Genomic DNA, 19,131 nt, shown 5'->3' with positions numbered 1-19,131 from the left:
CCTTCACAAAAAGAGGTAAAGGGGGAAAAATCATAAATCCTGCTCCCTGAGACCACCTCCTCAATTTGGGGTGATTCGTTGTCTAAAGGAGGGAAGGAAGGAAGGAAAGAAAGAAAGAACGAAGGTAAAGTACAATAAAGTTATTACAATTAAACTTAATTATTAAGAAAAAAAATTTTTTAAAAAAAAGTCATGGACGGATAGAGCCCTAGGACAAATGGTGGAAGCAAGAGTATACAGACAGGATCTCACACAGAAGCATACACGTACACATTCACAAAAAGAGGAAAAGGGAAAAAAATCATAGATCTCGCTCCTAAATTCCACCTCTTCAATTTGGGATCATTCCTTGTCTATTCAGGTATTCCACAGATGCAGGGTATATCAAGTTGATTGTGGAGCTTTAATCCGCTGCTTCTGTGGCTGCTGGGAGAGATTTCCCTTTCTCTTCTTTGTTCTCACAGCTCACAGGAGCTCAGCTTTGGATTTGGCCCTGCCTCTGCGTGTAGGTCGCTGGAGGGCGTCTGTTTTTTTCGCTCAGACAGGACGGGGTTAAAGGAGCCGCTGATTCGGGAGCTCCGGCTCACTCAGGCAGGGGGTTGGGGGATGGGGGAAGGAGGGGCACTGCGTGCGGGGCGGGCCTGCGGCGGCAGAGGCGGCGTGACGTTGCACCAGCCTGAGACCCGCCGTGCGTACTCCCGGGGAAGTTGTCCCTGGATCCCGGGAACCTGGCAGTGGCAGGCTGCACAGGCTCCGCGGAAGAGGGGTGTGGAGAGTGACCTGTGCTCGCACACAGGCCCCTTGGTGGCGGCAGCAGCAGCCTTAGCGTCTCCCGCCCGTCTCTGTGGTCCGCGGTTTTAGCCGCGGCTCGCGCCCGTCTCTGGGGTTTGCGCTTTCAGCCGCGGCTCGCGCCCGTCTCGGGGGTTCGTGCTTTTAGCCGTGGCTCGCGCCCGTCTCTGGAGTTCCTTTAAGCAGCGCTCTTAAACCCCTCTCCTCGCGCACCAGGAAACAAAGAGGGAAGAAAAAGTCTCTTGCCTCTTCGGCCGGTGCAGGCTTTTCCCCGAACTCCCTCCCGGCTAGTCGTGGTGCACTAACCCCTTCAGGCTATGTTCAAGCCGCCAACCCCAGTCCTCTCCCTGAGCTCCGTCCAAAACCAAAACCCGAGCCTCAGCTCGCAGCCCCGCCCGCCCCGGCGGGTGAGCAGACAAGCCACTCGGGCTGGTGAGTGCCGGTCAGCACCGATCGTCTGTGCAGGAATCTCCCCGCTTTGCCCTCCGCACCCGTCGCTGTGCACTACTCCGCGGTCCCGAAACTCCCCCCTCTGCCTCCCGCAGTCTCCGCCCGCGGAGGGGCTTCCTAGTGTGTGGAAACTTTTCCTCCTTCACAGCTCCCTCCCACTGGTGCAGGTGTCGTCCTTATTCTTTTGTCTCTGTTTTTTCTTTTGCCCTACCCAGTTACGTGGGGAGTTTCTTGCCTTTTGGGAGGTCTGAGGTCTTCTGCCAGCCTTCAGTAGGAGTTCTGTAGGAGTTGTTCCACGTGTGGATGTATTTCTGGTGTATCCGTGGGGAGGAAGGCGATCTCCGCGTCTTACTCTTCCGCCATCTTCAAGGTCCCCCCTATACTGTTCTTCTGATAAGAACTTTCATATCCTCTGTGTCACAGCTTCACTGTGAGAGAGTTTATATATCCTTATTTTTCAGATAAGAGATCTGAGCTAGAGAATTGATTTTTTACTTTTCTTTTCCTATTTCTTTTCTCCTTTTTTTTTTTTCTTGACCTGATATCCATTTCTGTGATGTGAGGCAAGGGTTTAAATTAACTTTATCAGATACTATTCATTATGCCAGTGACATGTTAAATAAACCATCTTTTCCCTTGAGTTGAAATATCACTTTTATCATATATCAACTTCTTCTATGCATTTATATCTATCTATACATTTATGTACACATATATATATGCATATATTCTTTATGGACTCTCTACTTGTACTCTTTTTCAGTACCATACTATATTGATCACAACAAATATATAGTCAATTTCAAGATTATATAAGACAGATATTCTTCTAATACATTGATATGAATAATACAGAAGAATCTCTAAAGAATAGTATAAAAATTATAAAACTCAATAGATTATAGATAGGTATATAAACTGATAATTCACAGAGGAAGAATTGCTATAACCTCAGTAACAGTGAAAAAATAAACTGTGAATTAAAATTCAATGTGAGACTGTGATTTTTATGTATTAATGAAGAAATGGAAAGAATAAAGCTAGCATAAAAAGAGAAAGAGGCCAGAATGGTGGCAAAGGGATTTCTAGTGATTACTGCCTCGCTGGAAACATCAATTTGAACAGCTACTTGTATGAAAATACCTTCACAAGAGCCAAGGATTCCAGGTGAGGGAATTCCAGGTGAGGGAATTGCACCTGGGTGAAACATAGAAATAAGAAAAGATGTATTGAGGAGGGTAGGAAAAATCATGTCACATTATCCTCATCACCCCTCCTCAAGCCCAGGCAGCCTAGCACAGAAAGATATGCCCTCCCCATGGAAGAAGATTGTAGCAGCAGCCAGCTTCACCATAGACCCCAGAGCTGGATCACCTTAGCACCAGGCCTGCTCCTATGGCCCTAGGTGGCTCCCATAAACCCAGATTCCTGGCTTACTCCAGCACATGCTGATTCAGTGTTCAAAATTCTCCCAACAAAGAAAATCCCAGGACCAGATGGTTTCACAGTGAATTCTACCAAACATTTAAAAATAAAAAGAATTAACAGCAATCCTTCTCAAAGTCTTCCAAAAATTTAAAGAGGAGATAACATTTCCAAACTCATTTTCTGAGACCAGCATTACCCTGATTTCAAAGCTGGATAAGGATAGCACAGGAAAAGAAAACCATATAGTCCAATATTCTTGATGAATATAGATGCAAAAATTCTCATCAAATTATTAGCAAACAAAATTCAACAGCACATTTAAAAGGATAATACACCCAAGTTGGATTTATCCTTAGGATGAAAGGTTACTTCAACATACACAATTCAGTAATGTGATATACCACATTAATATATAGAATGAAAGATAAAAATCATGATCACTTCAACAGATGCAGGAAAAGCATTTGACAAAATTCAGCATCCATTCATGATAAAAGCCCAACAAACTGGGTATAGAAGGAACATATCCCAACACAATAAAGGTCATATGTGAAAAACCCACAGCTAACATATACTCAGCGGGTGAAAGTTTAAAAACTTTGCTGCTAAAGTTGGAAACAAGACAAGGATGCCCACACTTACCACTCCTAATCAACATAGTACTGGAAGTCCTAGCCAGAGCAATCAAGCAAGAAAAATAAATAAAATGCATCTGAATTGGGAAAAAACACTAAAATTCGTCTCTCTTTGCAGATGACATGATTTTATGTATGGAAAATCCTAAAGACTTCACCCCAAAATTGTTAGATCTAATCAGAGTTCAGTAAAGTTGTAGGATGCAAAGTCAATATAACAAAATCAGTTGTGTTTCTATAAACTAACAATGAAATACCTGAAAGAGAAATAAAACAATTTCATTCACAATATCATCAAAAACAATAAAATACTTAGGAATAAACTTAACCAAAGAGGTAAAAGATTTGTACGCTGGAAACTGTAAGACTTCATGAAAGATATTGAGGAAGATACACATAAATGGAAAGATATTGCATGTTCATGGACTGAAAGAATTAATACAGTATTGTTAAAATGTCCAAACTACCCAAAGCCATCTATAGATTCAATGCAATCCCTATGAATATTCCAATGGCATTTTTTATAGAAATAGAAAACACACCTAAAATTTGTACAGAACCAAAGGAAAGAAAAACAACCAACCAACCAATAAACCAAAAATCCTGAATAGCCAAAGCAATCTTGAGAAAGAATAACAAAGCTGGAGGCATCACACTTCCTGATTTCAAACCATACTACATAGCTAGAAAAATCAAATCTGCATGGCACTGATATAAAAACAAACACATAGACCAACGGAATAGAATCAAGAGCCCAAAAATAAACCCACATATATGTGGTCAACTAGTATTTGATAAGGGAATCAAGATACTCAATGGGGAAATGATAGTTTCTTCAATTAATGATGTCGGGAAAACTGGACAGCTACATGCAGAAGAGTGAAATTGGACCTCTATATTACACAACTCATAAATATTAAATCAAAATGGAGTAAAGGCATAAATATAAGAACGCAAAATATAAAACTAATAGAAGAAAACATAGGTTAAAAACTCCTTGATATTGGTCTTAGCAACGATTTTTTTTTATATGACACCAGAAGTACTAGTAAGTAAGCAAACATAAACAAGTGGGACTACTTCAAACAAAAAGCTTCTGCACAGCAAAAGAAGCAATCACCAAATTAAAAGGTAACCTATAGAATGGGATAAAATATTTTGAAACCATCTTTTGATAAGGAGTTAATATCCAAAATATAGAAGGAAGTCATACAACTCAATAGCAAAGTAATAAACAATCCAATTTAAAAAGTAAGAAAATGAGTAGACATTTTTCCAAAAAAGACATATAGATGGCCAATTGATACATGAAAAGATCTCAGCATAACTAATCATCAGGGAAATGCAAATCAGAATCACAATGAGATACCACCTCACAACTGTTAAAATGATTGTTATCAAAAAGAGAAGAAATAACAGGTGCTGGTGAGCATGTGGAGTAAAGGGAAGCCTTGCTCACTGTTGGTGGGAAAGTAAATTGGTGCAGCCACTATGGAAAACAGTACAGAGGTTCCTCAAAAAATAAAAAATGAAACGACTGTATGATTCAACAGTCCCATTTCTGGGTATATATCTGAAAGAAATGAAATCACTATCTTGAAGAGATATCTATACCCACACGTTTACTGCACATTATTCCCAATAGCCAAGATATTGAAATAAACTCAGTGTTTTTTGATGGATTAATGGATAAAAAAAATTATATATACATATAAAATGGAATATATTTACCCATATCAAAGAAGGAAATGCTGCCTTTTGTGACAACATGGATGGACATTGAGGGCATTATGCTAAGCAAAATGTCAGAGGAGACAAATACTGTGTGTTTTTACTTTAATGTAAAAGATGAACTCTAAAAATAGAGATTAGAATTCTGGTTGCCAGGGGCTCTGGGTGGGGGAAATGTGGAGTTGTTGGCCAAACAGTATAAACTTCCAGGTATAAGATGAATCATTTCTGGGGATTTAATGTACAGCAGGGTGACTATAGTTAACAGTACTGTATTACATACATGAAAATTAAGAGAGTAAATCTTAAAACTACTTACCACACACACAAAATGGTAACTATGTGAGGTGATGAATGTGTTAACCAACTGTACTATGGTAAAGAGTTTACAATATATACGTGTATCAAATCATCACGTTGTATACCTTAAACACACATGTGTTATGTGTCAATAGTATCTCAATGAATCTGGAAAATAAATAAATTCTTCATTAGATTATGCATTTTTTAAAAATAATTTTGATATTTCTACAGTTTTATTTAAATATGGTTTCAGGAGGACCAGAAAGTAAATATATTTCCTAGTCTGCCATCTTTTTTTTCTTTTCTTTTTTTTTTTTACATCTTTATTGGAGTATAATTGCTTTACAATGTTGTGTTAGTTTCTGCTTTACAACAAAATGAATCAGTTATATATATACATATGTTCCCATATCTCTTCCCTCTTGCGTCTCCCTCCCTCCCACCCTCCCTATCTCACCCCTTCAGGTGATCACAAAGCACCGAGCTGATCTCCCTGTGCTATGCGGCTGCTTCCCACTAGCTATCTACCTTACGTTTGGTAGTGTATATATGTCCATGCCTCTCTCTCGCTTTGTCACAGCTTGCCCTTCACCCTCCCCATTACCTCAAGTCCATTCTCTAGTAGGTCTGTGTCTTTATTCCTGTCTTAACCCTAGGTTCTTCATGACATTTTTTTTTCTTAAATTCCATATATATGTGTTAGCATACGGTATTTGTCTCTCACTTTCTGACTTACTTCACTCTGTACGACAGACTCTAGGTCTATCCCCCTCATTACAAATAGCTCAATTTCGTTTCTTTTTATGGCTGAGTAATATTCCATTGTATATATGTGCCACATCTTCTTTATCCATTCATCCGATGATGGACACTTAGGTTGCTTCCATCTCCTGGCTATTGTAAATAGAGCTGCAATGAACATTTTGGTACATGGCTCTGCTGGAATTATGGTTTTCTCAGGGTTTATGCCCAGTAGTGGGATTGCTGGGTCATATGGTAGTTCTATTTGTAGTTTTTTAAGGAAACTCCATACTGTTCTCCACAGTGGCTGTATCAATTTACATTCCCACCAACAGTGCAAGAGGGTTCCCTTTTCTCCACACCCTCTCCAGCATTTATTGTTTCTAGATTTTTTGATGATGGCCATTCTGACTGGTGTGAGATATCTCATTGTAGTTTTTATTGGCATTTCTCTAATGATTAGTGATGTTGAGCATTTGAGCTTTGGCTATTCGCGGTCTTTTGTGTTTCCATACAAATTGTGAAATTTTTTGTTCTAGTTCTGTGAAAAATGCCAGTGGTAGTTTGATAGGGATTGCATTGAATCTGTAGATGGCTTTGGGAAATAGAGTAATTTTCACAATGTTGATTCTTCCAATCCAAGAACATGGTATATCTCTCCATCTATTTTTATCATCTTTAATTTCTTTCATCAGGGTCTTATAATTTTCTGCATACAGGTCTTTTGTCTCCTTAGGTAGGTATATTCCTAGATATTTTATTCTTTTTGTTGCAATGGTAAATGGGAGTGTTCTCTTGATTTCACTTTCAGATTTTTCATCTTTAGTGTATAGGAATGCCAGAGATTTCTGCGCATTAATTTTGTATCCTGCTACTTTACCAAATTCATTGATTAGCTCTAGTAGTTTTCTGGTAGCATCTTTAGGATTCTCTATGTATAGTATCATGTCATCTGCAAACAGTGACAGCTTTACTTCTTTTCCGATTTGGATTCGTTTTATTTCCTTTTCTTGTCTGATTGCTGTGGCTAAAACTTCCACAACTATGTTAAATAAGAGTGGTGAGAGTGGGCAACCTTGTCTTGTTCCTGATCTTAGTGGAAATGCTTTCAGTTTTTCACCATTGAGTATGCTGCTGGCTGTGGGTATGTCATATATGGCCTTTATAATGTTGAGGAAAGTTCCCTTTATGCCTACTTTCTGCAGGGTTTTTATAATAAATGGGTGTTGAATTTTGTCGAAAGCTTTCTCTGCATCTATTGAGATGATCATATGGTTTTTCTCCTTCAATTTGTTAATATGGTGTATCAGGTTGATTGATTTGCGTATATTGAAGAATCCTTGCATTCCTGGAATAAACCCCACTTGATTGTGGTGTATGATCCGTTTAATATGCTGCTGGATTCTGTTTGCTAGTATTTTGTTGAGGATTTTTGCATCTATGTTCATCAGTGATATTGGTCTGTAGTTTTCTTTCTCTTTGACATCCTTGTCTGGTTTTGGTATCAGGGTGATGGTGGCCTCGTAGAATGAGTTTGGGAGTGTTCCTCCCTCTGCTATATTTTGGAAGAGTTTGAGAAGGATAGATGTTAGCCCTTCTCTAAATGTTTGATAGAATTCGCCTGTGAAGCCATCTGGTCCTGGACTTTTGTTTGTTGGAAGATTTTTAATCACAGTTTCAATTTCAGTGCTTGTGATTGGTCTGTTCATATTTTCTATTTCTTCCTGATTCAGTCTTGGCAGGTTGTGCTCTTCTAAGAATTTGTCCATTTCTTCCAGGTTGTCCATTTTATTGGCATAGAGTTGCTTGTAGTATTCTCTCATGATCTTTTGTATTTCTGCAATGTCAGTTGTTACTTCTCCTTTTTAATTTCTAATTCTATTGATTTGAGTCTTCTCCCGTTTTTTCTTGCAGAGTCTGGCTAATGGTTTATCAATTTTGTTTATCTTCTCAAAGGACCAGCTTTTAGTTTTATTGGTCTTTGCTATTGTTTCCTTCATTTCTTTTTCATTTATTTCTGATCTGAGTTTTATGATTTCTTTCCTTCTGCTAACTTTGGGGTTTTTTTGTTCTTCTTTCTCTAATTGCTTTAGGTGAAAGGTTAGGTTGTTTATTCAAGATGTTTCCTGTTTCTTAAGGTAGGATTGTATTGCTATAAACTTCCCTCTTAGAACTGCTTTTGCTGCATCCCATAGATTTTGGGTCGTCATGTCTCCATTGTCATTTGTTTCTAGATATTTTTTTATTTCCTCTTTGATTTCTTCAGTGATCACTGGTTATTAAGTAGTGTATTGTTTAGCCTCCATGTGTTTGTATTTTTTACAGATTTTTTCCTGTAATTCATATCTAGTCGCATAGCGTTGTGGTTGGAAAAGATACTTGATACAATTTCAATATTCTTAAATTTACCAAGGCTTGATTTGTGGCCCAAGATATGATCTATCCTGGGGAATATTCCATGAGCACTAGAGAAAAATGTGTGTTCTGTTGTTTTTGGATGGAATGTCCTATAAATATCAATTAAGTCCATCTTGTTAATGTATCATTTAAAGCTTGTGTTTCCTTATTTATTTTCATTTTGGATGATCTGTCCATTGGTGAAAGTGGGGTGTTAAAGTCCCCTACTATGAATGTGTTACTGTCGATTTCCCCTTTTATGGCTGTTAGCATTTGCCTTATGTATCGAGGTGCTCCTATATTGGGTGCATAAATATTTACAATTGTTATATCTTCTTCTTGGTTCGATCCCTTGATCATTATGTAGTGTCCTTCTTTGTCTCTTGTAATAGTCTTTATTTTAAAGTCTATTTTGTCTGATATGAGAATTGCTACTCCAGCTTTCTTTCGGTTTCCATTTGCATGAAATATCTTTTTCCATCCCCTTACTTTCAGTCTGTATGTGTCTCTAGGTCTGAAGTGGGTCTCTTATAGACAGCAAATATATGGGTCTTGTTTTTGTATCCATTCTGCCAATCTGTTTCTTTTGGTGGGAGCATTTAGTCCATTTACATTTAAGGTAATTATCGATATGTATGTTCCTATTCCCATTTTCTTAATTGTTTTGGGTTCGTTATTGTAGGTCTTTTCCTTCTCTTGTGTTTCTTGTCTAGAGAAGTTCCTTTAGCAGTTGTACAGCTGGTTTGGTGATGCTGAATTCTCTCAGCTTTTGCTTGTCTGTAAAGGTTGTTATTTCTCCATCAAATCTGAATGAGATCCTTGCTGGGTAGAGTAATCTTGGTTGCAGGTTTTTCTCCTTCATCACTTTAAATATGTCCTGCCAGTCCCTTCTCGCTTGCAGAGTTTCTGGTGAAAGATCAGCTGTTAACCTTATGGGGATCCCTTGTGTGTTATTTGCTGTTTTCCCCTTGCTGCTTTTAATATGTTTTCTTTGTATTTAATTTTTGACAGTTTGATTAATATGTGTCTTGGCGTATTTCTCCTTGGATTTATCCTGTATTGGACTCTCTGTGCTTCCTGGACTTGATTAACTATTTCCTTTCGCATATTAGGGAAGTTTTCAACTATAATCTCTTCAAATATTTTCTCAGTCCCTTTTTTTCTCTTCTTCTTCTGGAACCCCTATGATTCGAATGTTCGTGCGTTTGATGTTGTCCCAGAGGTCTTTGAGACTGCCTTCAGTTCTTTTCATTCTTTTTTCTGCTCTGCAGTAGTTATTTCCGCTAATTTATCTTCCAGGTCACTTATCCGTTCTTCTGCCTCAGTTATTCTGCTATTGATCCCATCTAGAGTATTGTTCATTTCATTTATTGTGTTGTTCATTGTTGTTTGTTTCATGGTTAGTTCTCCTAGGTCCTTGTTAAATGTTTCTTGTATTTTGTCCTTTCTATTTCCAAGATTTTGGATCATCTTTACTATCATTATTCTGAATTCTTTTTCAAGTAACCTGCCTATTTCCTCTTCATTTGTTAGGTCTGGTGGGTTTTTATCTTGCTCCTTCAACTGCTGTGTGTTTTTCTGTCTTCTCATTTTGCTTATCTTACTGTGTTTGGGGTCTCCTTTTTACAGGCTGCAGGTTCGTAGTTCCCGTTGTTTTTGGTGTCTGTTCCCAGTGGCTAAGGTTGGTTCAGTGGGTTGTGTAGGCTTCCTGGTAGAGGGGACTAGTGCCTGTGTTCTGGTGGATGAGGCTGGATCTTTTCTTTCTGGTGGTCAGGTCCACGTCTTGTGGTGTATTTTGGGGTGTCTGTGGACTTATTATGATTTTAGGCAGCCTCTCTGCTAATGGGTGGTGTTGTGTTCCTGTCTTGCTAGTTGTTTGGCATAGGATGTCCAGCACTATAGCTTGCTGGTCATTGAGTGAAGCTGGGTGCTGATGTTGAGATGGAGATCTCTGGGAGATTTTCACCATTTGATATTATGTGGAGCTAGGAGGTTTCTTGTGGACCAGTGTCCTGAAGTTGGCTCTCCCATCTCAGAGATACAGCAGTGACTCCTGGCTGCAGCACCAAGAGCCTTTCATCTACACGGCTCATAATAAAAGGGAGAAAAAGTAGAAAGAAAGAATTAGTAGAAGTAGAAAGAAAGGAAGGAAGGAAGGATAAAAAGAAAGAAGATAAGGTAAAATAAAATAAAGTAAGATAAAATATAATAAAATTGTTAAAATAAAAAAAATAATTATTAAGAGAAAAAAAAATAAAATCGGATGGGTAGAGCCCTAGGAGAAATGGTGGAGCAAAGCTATACAGACAAAATCTCACATAGAAGCATACACATACACACTCACAAAAAGAGGAAAAGGGGAAAAAATCATAAATCTTGCTCTCAAAGTCCACCTCCTCAATTTGTGATGATTCGTTGTCTAAAGGAGGGAAGGAAGGAAAGAAGGAATGAAGATAAAGTAAAATAAAATAAAGTTATTAAGATAGAAAGTAATTTTTAAGAAAAAAATAAACAACAAAAAAACGGACCGATAGAACCCTAGGACAAATGGTGGAAGCAAAGCTATACAGACAAAATCTCACACAGAAGCATATACATACACACTCACAAAAAAAGGAAAAGGGGAAAAAATCATAAATCTTGCTCTCAAAGTCCACCTCCTCTATTTGGGATGATTCGTTGTCTATTCATGTATTCCACAGATGCAGGGTACATCAAATTGATTGTGGAGCTTTAATCCGCTGCTTTTGAGGCTGCTGGGAGAGATTTCCCTTTCTCTTCTTTGTTCTCACAGCTCCCAGGGGCTCAGCTTTGGATTTGGCCCCACCTCTGCGTGTAGGTCGCTGGAGGGTGTCTGTTCTTCGCTCAGACAGGACGGGGTTAAAGGAGCAGCTGATTCGGGGGCTCTGGCCCACTCAGGTCGGGGAGAGGGAGGGGCACAGAGCGCGGGGGGAGCCTGTGGCGGCAGAGGCCTGCGTGACGTTGCACCAGCCTGAGGCATGCCGTGCATTCTCCCGTGGGAGTTGTCCCTGGATCCCGGGACCCTGGCAGTGGCGGGCTGCACAGGCTCCCCGGAAGAGGGGTTTGGATAGTGGCCTGTGCTCACACACAGGCTTCTTGGTGGCGGCAGCAGCAGCCTTAGCGTCTCATGCCTGTCTTTGGGGTCCGCGCTTTTAGCTGCAGCTCGCTCCCGTCTCTGGAGCTCCTTTAAGCAGCGTTCTTAATCCCCTCTCCTCGCGCACCAGGAAACAAAGAGGGAAGAAAAAGTCTCTTGCCTCTTCGGCAGGTCCAGACTTTTCCCGGACTCCCTCCCGGCCAGCCGTGGCGCACTAACCCCCTGCAGGCTGTGTTCACACCGCCAACCCCAGTCCTCTCCCGGCACTCCGACCGACTGAAGCCTGAGCCTCAGCTCCCAGCCACGCCCGCCCCGGCGGGGGAGCAGACAAGTCTCTCGGGGCTGGTGAGTGCCGGTCGGCACCGATCCTCTGTGCGGGAATCTCTCCTCTTTGCCCCCCGCACCCTTGTTGCTGTACCCTCCTCCGTGGCTCTGAAGCTTTCCCCCTCCGCCACCCACAGTCTCCGCCCGCGAAGGTCCTTCCTAGTGTGTGGAAACCTTTCCTCCTTCACAGCTCCCTCCCACTGGTGCAGGTCCCGTCTCTATCCTTTTGTCTCTGTTTATTCTTTTTTCTTTTGCCCTACTCAGGTACATGGGGGGTTTCTTGCCTTTTGGGAGGTCTGAGGTCTTCTGCTAGTGTTCAGTAGGTGTTCTGTAGTTGTTCCACATGTAGATGTATTTCTGGTGTATCTGTGGAGAGGAAGGTGATCTCCGTGTCTTACTCTTCCGCTATCTTCCTAGTCTGCCATCTTGAGCTGGAAAAAGATTATGCACATATTTATAAGTGTTGAATATGTTGTGGAAGGTTATACACTACACCATGGAGAAATGGGTTATCTTGGTAAAGTAGAAATAAGAATGGAAATTAGATCATTATCTTTTTAAATATTTTTACCTTAAAATATACATATATTATTTTTGCAGTTAAAAAATTGTGTACAATGAAAATTAGAAAAAATGCAATTTGTGAACACCTAGAGAATTAATGATGTTAACATAATTTCAGAAGTATGAGAACTGTTCTCATTACGTGTCTCAGTTTGGATTCTCCAATATCAGACCCTGAAAAAAAGGCTTTATGCTCAAGTAGTTTACTGGGGAAGAATACTAAAAAATTCTTGACTATATAAAAGAACACAAGAAGGGATGGAAGTCAATATAGGGTATGATATGAAACACTTGGCCACTGTGAGTTATTCTGGCCAAGGGCCAAAAGAACTAAGGTGTTTACATACCAACTCTAGTCAAATAGACATTAATTCCTCAAGGAGACATTAGCTTTAGTCTTTTCATAGTTCAAATCAGGGTATTTCATCACTCTAAATACAGTCTCGTCTGCAGTTTTTGAACATTTAGTTGTGTGTGTGTGTGTGTGTCTGCACGATTTCTCTATTATTACAGTGAAGTTTAACTGATAATCTATAGGCAAAAAGATAAGCCTAAAGGCAGGCAGACTGCCATTTCTTATTTATACCTTTTACGCTCTGTCTTTTTACCTGATAACTGTCAGGTTACATATATACGTAATCTTATATGTTTATATCAGTTTCTATTTTTAAAAGAATTTTTCTTTTTCCTAGATATGGTTATTTTATTATTAGGCAAAATGTCTATAATATTTTGGAAATCCAAGTATACTTCAGCAGTTTAAAATTCTCTTTCTATTATTTTCAGAATGGACCATGCACATTTGAAAGCTTGAGAAATCTTTCTCAAATATGTGAAGTTGTTATCTTGTTACCCAGTCTTTGTAAATGAATTACAAATAGACAAATTTTTAGCAGTAAATATATTCAATTAAATTCTCATTTAAATTTTGGTGGCTTTGTTGTTGAATGAAAGGGGGAAATCTTCATACAGATCTAATGATCAAGCTTTCTGTGCACTTGCCACATTCTTTGCTGGCCATTGCTTTGACATCCAGCTGACTTCAAAATGACTGAGTAACAAGGTGATTTCTCTCTTCCTTCTGTCTCTTTATATTCAACCTTGTTTAGAGCTTGTTTATTGATTTTCTTCATTGTAATACAATATGGGTTTGTTTTTATAGTACTGTTCCAATGGGTTATTATTTCCTTAGATTTGTAGAAGGACTAATGATAAAGATGCCTGTAAGTAAACACAACAGAATGTGCAAATACATGGAAAATTGAAGTAATTAATACAAGGGGAAGGGTAAAAGACAATTTTATTTTATTTTTTTAATCTTGAAAATGGCTGTAGAAAAGCCATGTATGCAAGAAACACTGGTATTCTCTAGGTAAAATATAATTAAAGCCTTTTTCCCTCTATAGCTCTATCAAAGCCAATACATCTCTTAGGTATTCTGAATTGTAAATCTCATTTCTGAAAATGGATCTGGGAATGATACCATGATTAGAAAACAAACTAAAATGCAATTAGTAATAATTGATTATGTGACTTATGCCTATTGCTGGTAACATCTGATTTTAAGAGAAATAAACTTCCTTTCAATTTCTTCTGTGCCCATACTTTACCAGTTATAAACCTTGATGACCTAGTTTTGTCATATGTTTCATTCCCTCAGGAAAATAAAATGAACCTATACGAACTGATGTGAACTTCACCTTTCCAGTATTCACTTTAATCCACATCAATATTTTAAGAGAGTTAATGGCCAAGCCCTTATCCTGCTGTGCAGAGTTCTGTAAATAGCCAGACAGGGCCCTTTACCTGGAGGAGATTTTTCAGTCAGAACTCTTTGTTATGACAGATATCCAACTTGGCCCAACTTAAGCAAAAAATGGTATTTATTATCTCTAATAACTCAGAAGTGCAGAGAAGGATTTGTCTCTGGCTCAAACAAATCTAGGGATACAAATGAGGTCACTGTGTTGTTCATTTATGTTTTTCCTGTACTCCTTTCTTCCCTCCTCCTCTTCTCTCCCCTCCTCTCCTATTCCATACATTCCCCTCCCCTCATCCCCTTCCCTTAGCCCTCTTTTGTGCTCTGTTGGTCTCATCCTCTTCTAATGAAGCCAGTTTTGTAGCCCTTGATTCATATCTTGTCAGCATAACAAACTATGCCAACCTATTAGCCTGAAAGAAAACAACTATTTCATAATTTTTTATCATTCTGTGGGTCAGGAATTTAGACAGTGCGCAGAGAGATGGCTCATCACTTATTCACTTGGTGATGTCAGGAGCTTGAATGTCCAGGATGCCTTCTTTACCTACACATCTGGAGATGGCACTCCAGCTAAGATAACAAAAAGCATCCATAATGATGCTAAAGTAATAATGATAGGTTGTAGGTTTCACTGTTTCCCTCCATCTTTTAAGAAAGAATCTTATAATAGCATGTTAAGTGTTAGATTTTATTCATCCTGTAGACATGAATCCTTTTCAGTTACTCTAAGTGGTTTTAGAGAAAGCACTGTTCATTTTATTTTAAAAACTTGATTGCATGTATAGAAATAACCATGTGGCTTTTCTTAATTTGTCAGTATTATATGATTATAGACATTTATTATTAAATAACTTTTGCAATTCTTGTAAGTAGGGTAAAACATTACTATGCCTTAATGGATTACATTTTAATAAAAAGTCAATTCTGATTCATTAGTAATTGAAGGTGGTTGTAAGTTAGACTTTCCAAAATTTCCTTTTCTTTCTTTTGTCTGAGATTGGTGTTAAGTCATGGTATCTTCGTAAGATTAATTAAGTACCCTTTGAACATTTTTTTCCTATGTAAAATGTAATATTTTCCTTGGAAACCTTGGGAGAAATTACCATAAAATCATCTAGAACAGGAGCCATTGTTTTAGGCAATATTCTAATAACGTTTTAAATTCTTCCATGTTTATGGGATTTTTAGTATTTCTGTGCTAGAGTCAGTTTTTGTAAATCATATTTTCCAGAAAAATTACTCATTTTATTGAGGTATAAATTTTACTATTACAGATTTTGTGTTTTAATCTTTCTACTTGCCTCTCTATGTCAACCTTTCAGCCATCTTTGCACCCCATAGACCTATATGGACTATATGAGTGGGATGCCTTACTCTCTAGCTTCTCATTGAGTTCAGTTAGTGGGAAGCCATATCAGGATATGGGAGGAAAGGGAGGCCAGGTACTCACTACCCTGGCTCTCTTACTGCAGTTCAATTCAGGCTGTCAGTGTCACTGATGGTTGCCTTGTATTCAGCATTCTTCTTCCATGTACTGCATCAGGCTTTGTCGTTTCCCTATACCTGCACATTCCTTTATTAAAACCTCCTTGAATTATCTGTGCCATATGTTTCCTCCTGATACAGAATTGAAGATAAAATTTTTTGATATTCATATCCAGTTTTGTCTTTGCTATTTGTGGTGGTTTGTGTGTGTGTGTGTCCACTTGACTGGGCCGTGGGGTGCCCAGTCATTTGGTCAAACATTATTCTGGGTGTGTCTGTGAGGATGTTTCGCGATGAAATTAACATTTGAATTGGAAGACTGAGTAAAGCGTATTGCTCTCCTTAATGTGGATGGGCCTCATCCAATCAATGAAGACCTGAATTGAACAAATATACTTAGTAAGAGGGAACTCCGCCTGCCTTACTACTTGAGCTAGGGCAGCAATCTTTTCCTGCATTTAGACTTGAACTGAAAAATCAGCTCCTTTTGGGTATTGAATCTGCTGACCTCCAGACTGGAACTTACATCATTAACTCTCCTGGTTCTCAGGCCTTTGGACTTGGACTGGAACTGCACCATTGACTCTCTTGGGTATCCAGCTTGACAACTACAGATCTTGGGACTTCTCAGCTTCCATATTCACGTGAGCTGATTCCTTATGATCTATTCTATCTATCTATTTATCTATCTATCTATAGATCTGCATGTATGTGTGTTTGTATATATATATGTATTCTTGAGCCTTAAGATCCAATGAAATTTACCTGGCTAGGTTTTGGACTTGCTTGAGGGCCTGCACTACTTCCTTCTGACTTCTCCCTTTTGGAATGGGAATGCCTATTCTATGGCTGTCCCACCATTGTATTTTGGAAGCACATAACTTGACTGGTTTCACAGGTTCACAGCTAGAGAGAAGTTTTGTCTCAGGATGATTCATATCTTGAGTCTCACCAATATATGATTTAGATGATATTTAGGTGAGACTTTGGACTTCAGACTTAAAGTTGATGTTGGAATGAATTAAGAATTTGAGGCTGTTGAGATGGAATAAATATATTTTGCATGAGAGAAGGACATGAATTTTGGTAGGGTCAGGGGTTGAATGCTACGAGCTGAATTGTGCCCCCCACCACCAATTCATATGTTGAAGCCCTAATGTGACTATTTGGAGGGCTTTTGGTGGTAATTAACGTTAAGTGAGGTCATAAAGGTGGGGCTCTAATTGGATAGGATTGATGACTTTATTAAAAAAGCAAGAGAGACAGATTTCTTTCTCTCTCCATGCACATGCACTGAGGAAAGGCCATGTGAGCACACAGTGAGACGACAGCCATCTGTAAGCCAGGAAGAGAATTCTCACCAGGACTCAAATATGCTGGCACCATGATCTCAGATTTCCAGCCTCCAGAACTATGAGAAATGAATTTCTGCTTAAACCACCCGGTCTATGGTATTTTGTTATGGTGGCCTGAGCTAAGACATTGTTATGTACCCTTTAAATGTGTACAGTTTATAATTTGCATATTCACTGTTTTTATTAGATTTTTTCATAAGTATGTCAATTTTTTTTAAAAGAGCCACCTCTCAGGTTTATATACAGTTGCACTTATCATTCCAGCTCCTAAATCACCTACTTTAGCTTTCATCACTCAGGATTTTGTTATTTCTTTTATTTTATTTTATTTTTTTTCCTTTCTCTCACTTTCCCTTTTGCAGTCAAAATAATATTTTGAGCTGAATATTTTGTTCATTTTCTGCCTTTTCCTGGTATTCACATTTGGAAAGGACTAGACCTTTCATCTGAATATAGCTTTCTTTAGCATACACCGTGAACTGCACCTTACAGATTTTGAAAGCCTGTCATTTTATTTTGATGTGACCATAGGATAGGAGATCCTTCTGGAACAAAGCAGGCATATACATGCTAACATTCTCAGTGAACCAACTTGCTTATCTACAAGTATTTTGTACATACATGCATGGAATAATGTTTTTCAAATATCTGATTGGATTTTTAAAAATTAAATCTCTTATTTAGAATTTTGTGCATTTTGGGCAGAAGGTAGTCTGTGCAATTTGCTTTCTATCATTACTGAATTTTTATTTGTTCTGTAAAACTATGGCAAATTCTGTGATTCTTCCAACTATGTTAGGGGCAAAAAAACCCTGGGCTTTGTTTTCAGGATACATCATTATTAATTAACATCATTATTATATTATTTTAATTCTCCATGGCCCAATTTATTTTTGTCATTTTGATTTATTATTGATTGATAATAGTATATCAGCACAATATAAATACTTTAAATGAGTAAGGATTATTTGAATAACAAAGCTTTATGATGAGAAGAATCTTGAATTTTTCTCTACCTTATTTTGTCTCTAAGTAGACAACAATTTGTCACATACATACATCTACGTCACACTAGTTGTACTAGTTTCCTATTGCTGCTGTAACAAATTACTGAAATGGCTTTCACTGGGCTAAAATCAAGGTTTTGGTAGGGCTGCCTTTTTTCGGGAGGGCCTAGGAAACATTACTGTTTCCCTTGCCTTTTTAAGCTGTCAGAGGCCTTCTACATTCCTTGGCTCATGGCTCCATCCTCCATCTTCAAAATTAGCACAGCCTAGCATCATCATATCAATGTTTCTTTCATTTTCTTTGTCTAACCCCTACTTCTGTTGTAATAGCTCCTTCTCTGACTCTCCTACCTCCCTCTTTCACGTATATGGACCTTTGTGATTTTGTTGGACTCTCCCATATAATTCAGAATAATCTCTCAATCTCTGAATTCTTAATCACATCTACAAATTACTTTTGACATGTAAAAGAATATATTTACAGGTTCTAGGGATTAAGATATGGACATCTTTAAGAGGCCATTATTCTGCCTATGATACCAGACACTTCTAAAATGTTTTTCCCCAAGCCTTTCATGGTTGAAAATCATATAACTACATGGCTAGTCATTTGCTTTTCACCATAAGTGGAATGTAAATGTGCTGACCTCACATTATCATCTGTTTTTTAAATCTCAAGAAAATGTTTAATAAAGTGAATTTTAGAATCACTGTATGATGACTTTCACATTTCGTTGGCTTAATTATGCTTCAGTAATGGGCTATTTTGATTTTTGTATGTTAATCTTCAATTCATTTATCAGCACAATGACTATTTTTATCATGTTTGAAAATATGCTGAAAAGTTTCTAATTAGAATGGTTACTAACCTGTTAATGGGCAGTGTGAAAAACATAAACTCACTGTATATTTTTGCAAAGGTAGAAGGATTAATCAATTACTTTACCTTGTCATCCATACCCCAAGGAAGAATAACATAACTGCCTTTCTTCTGTAATTTAAATGGATGTGATTTTTAGCTTCTTGGAGCTGGTAAGGAAAAGAT

General features: G+C 38.4%; 1 long non-coding RNA gene across 1 annotated transcript in view; it reads left to right on the top strand.

Moving 5' to 3' along the window:
* LOC116764756 overlaps window positions 1-16,360 on the top strand; it is a 158,472-nt gene extending 142,112 nt beyond the window's left edge. Inside the window, exon 3 of the long non-coding RNA XR_004353003.1 lies at window positions 16,275-16,360. This is a non-coding gene — a long non-coding RNA (uncharacterized LOC116764756). The remainder of the gene's footprint in view (window positions 1-16,274) is intronic.
* The last annotated feature ends 2,771 nt before the right edge of the window (window positions 16,361-19,131 follow it).

This window comes from Phocoena sinus, chromosome 13 (assembly GCF_008692025.1).
Source record: "Phocoena sinus isolate mPhoSin1 chromosome 13, mPhoSin1.pri, whole genome shotgun sequence".
Classification (NCBI taxonomy): Eukaryota; Metazoa; Chordata; class Mammalia; order Artiodactyla; family Phocoenidae; genus Phocoena; species Phocoena sinus.
This window is presented reverse-complemented; position numbering and strand designations above follow the sequence as displayed.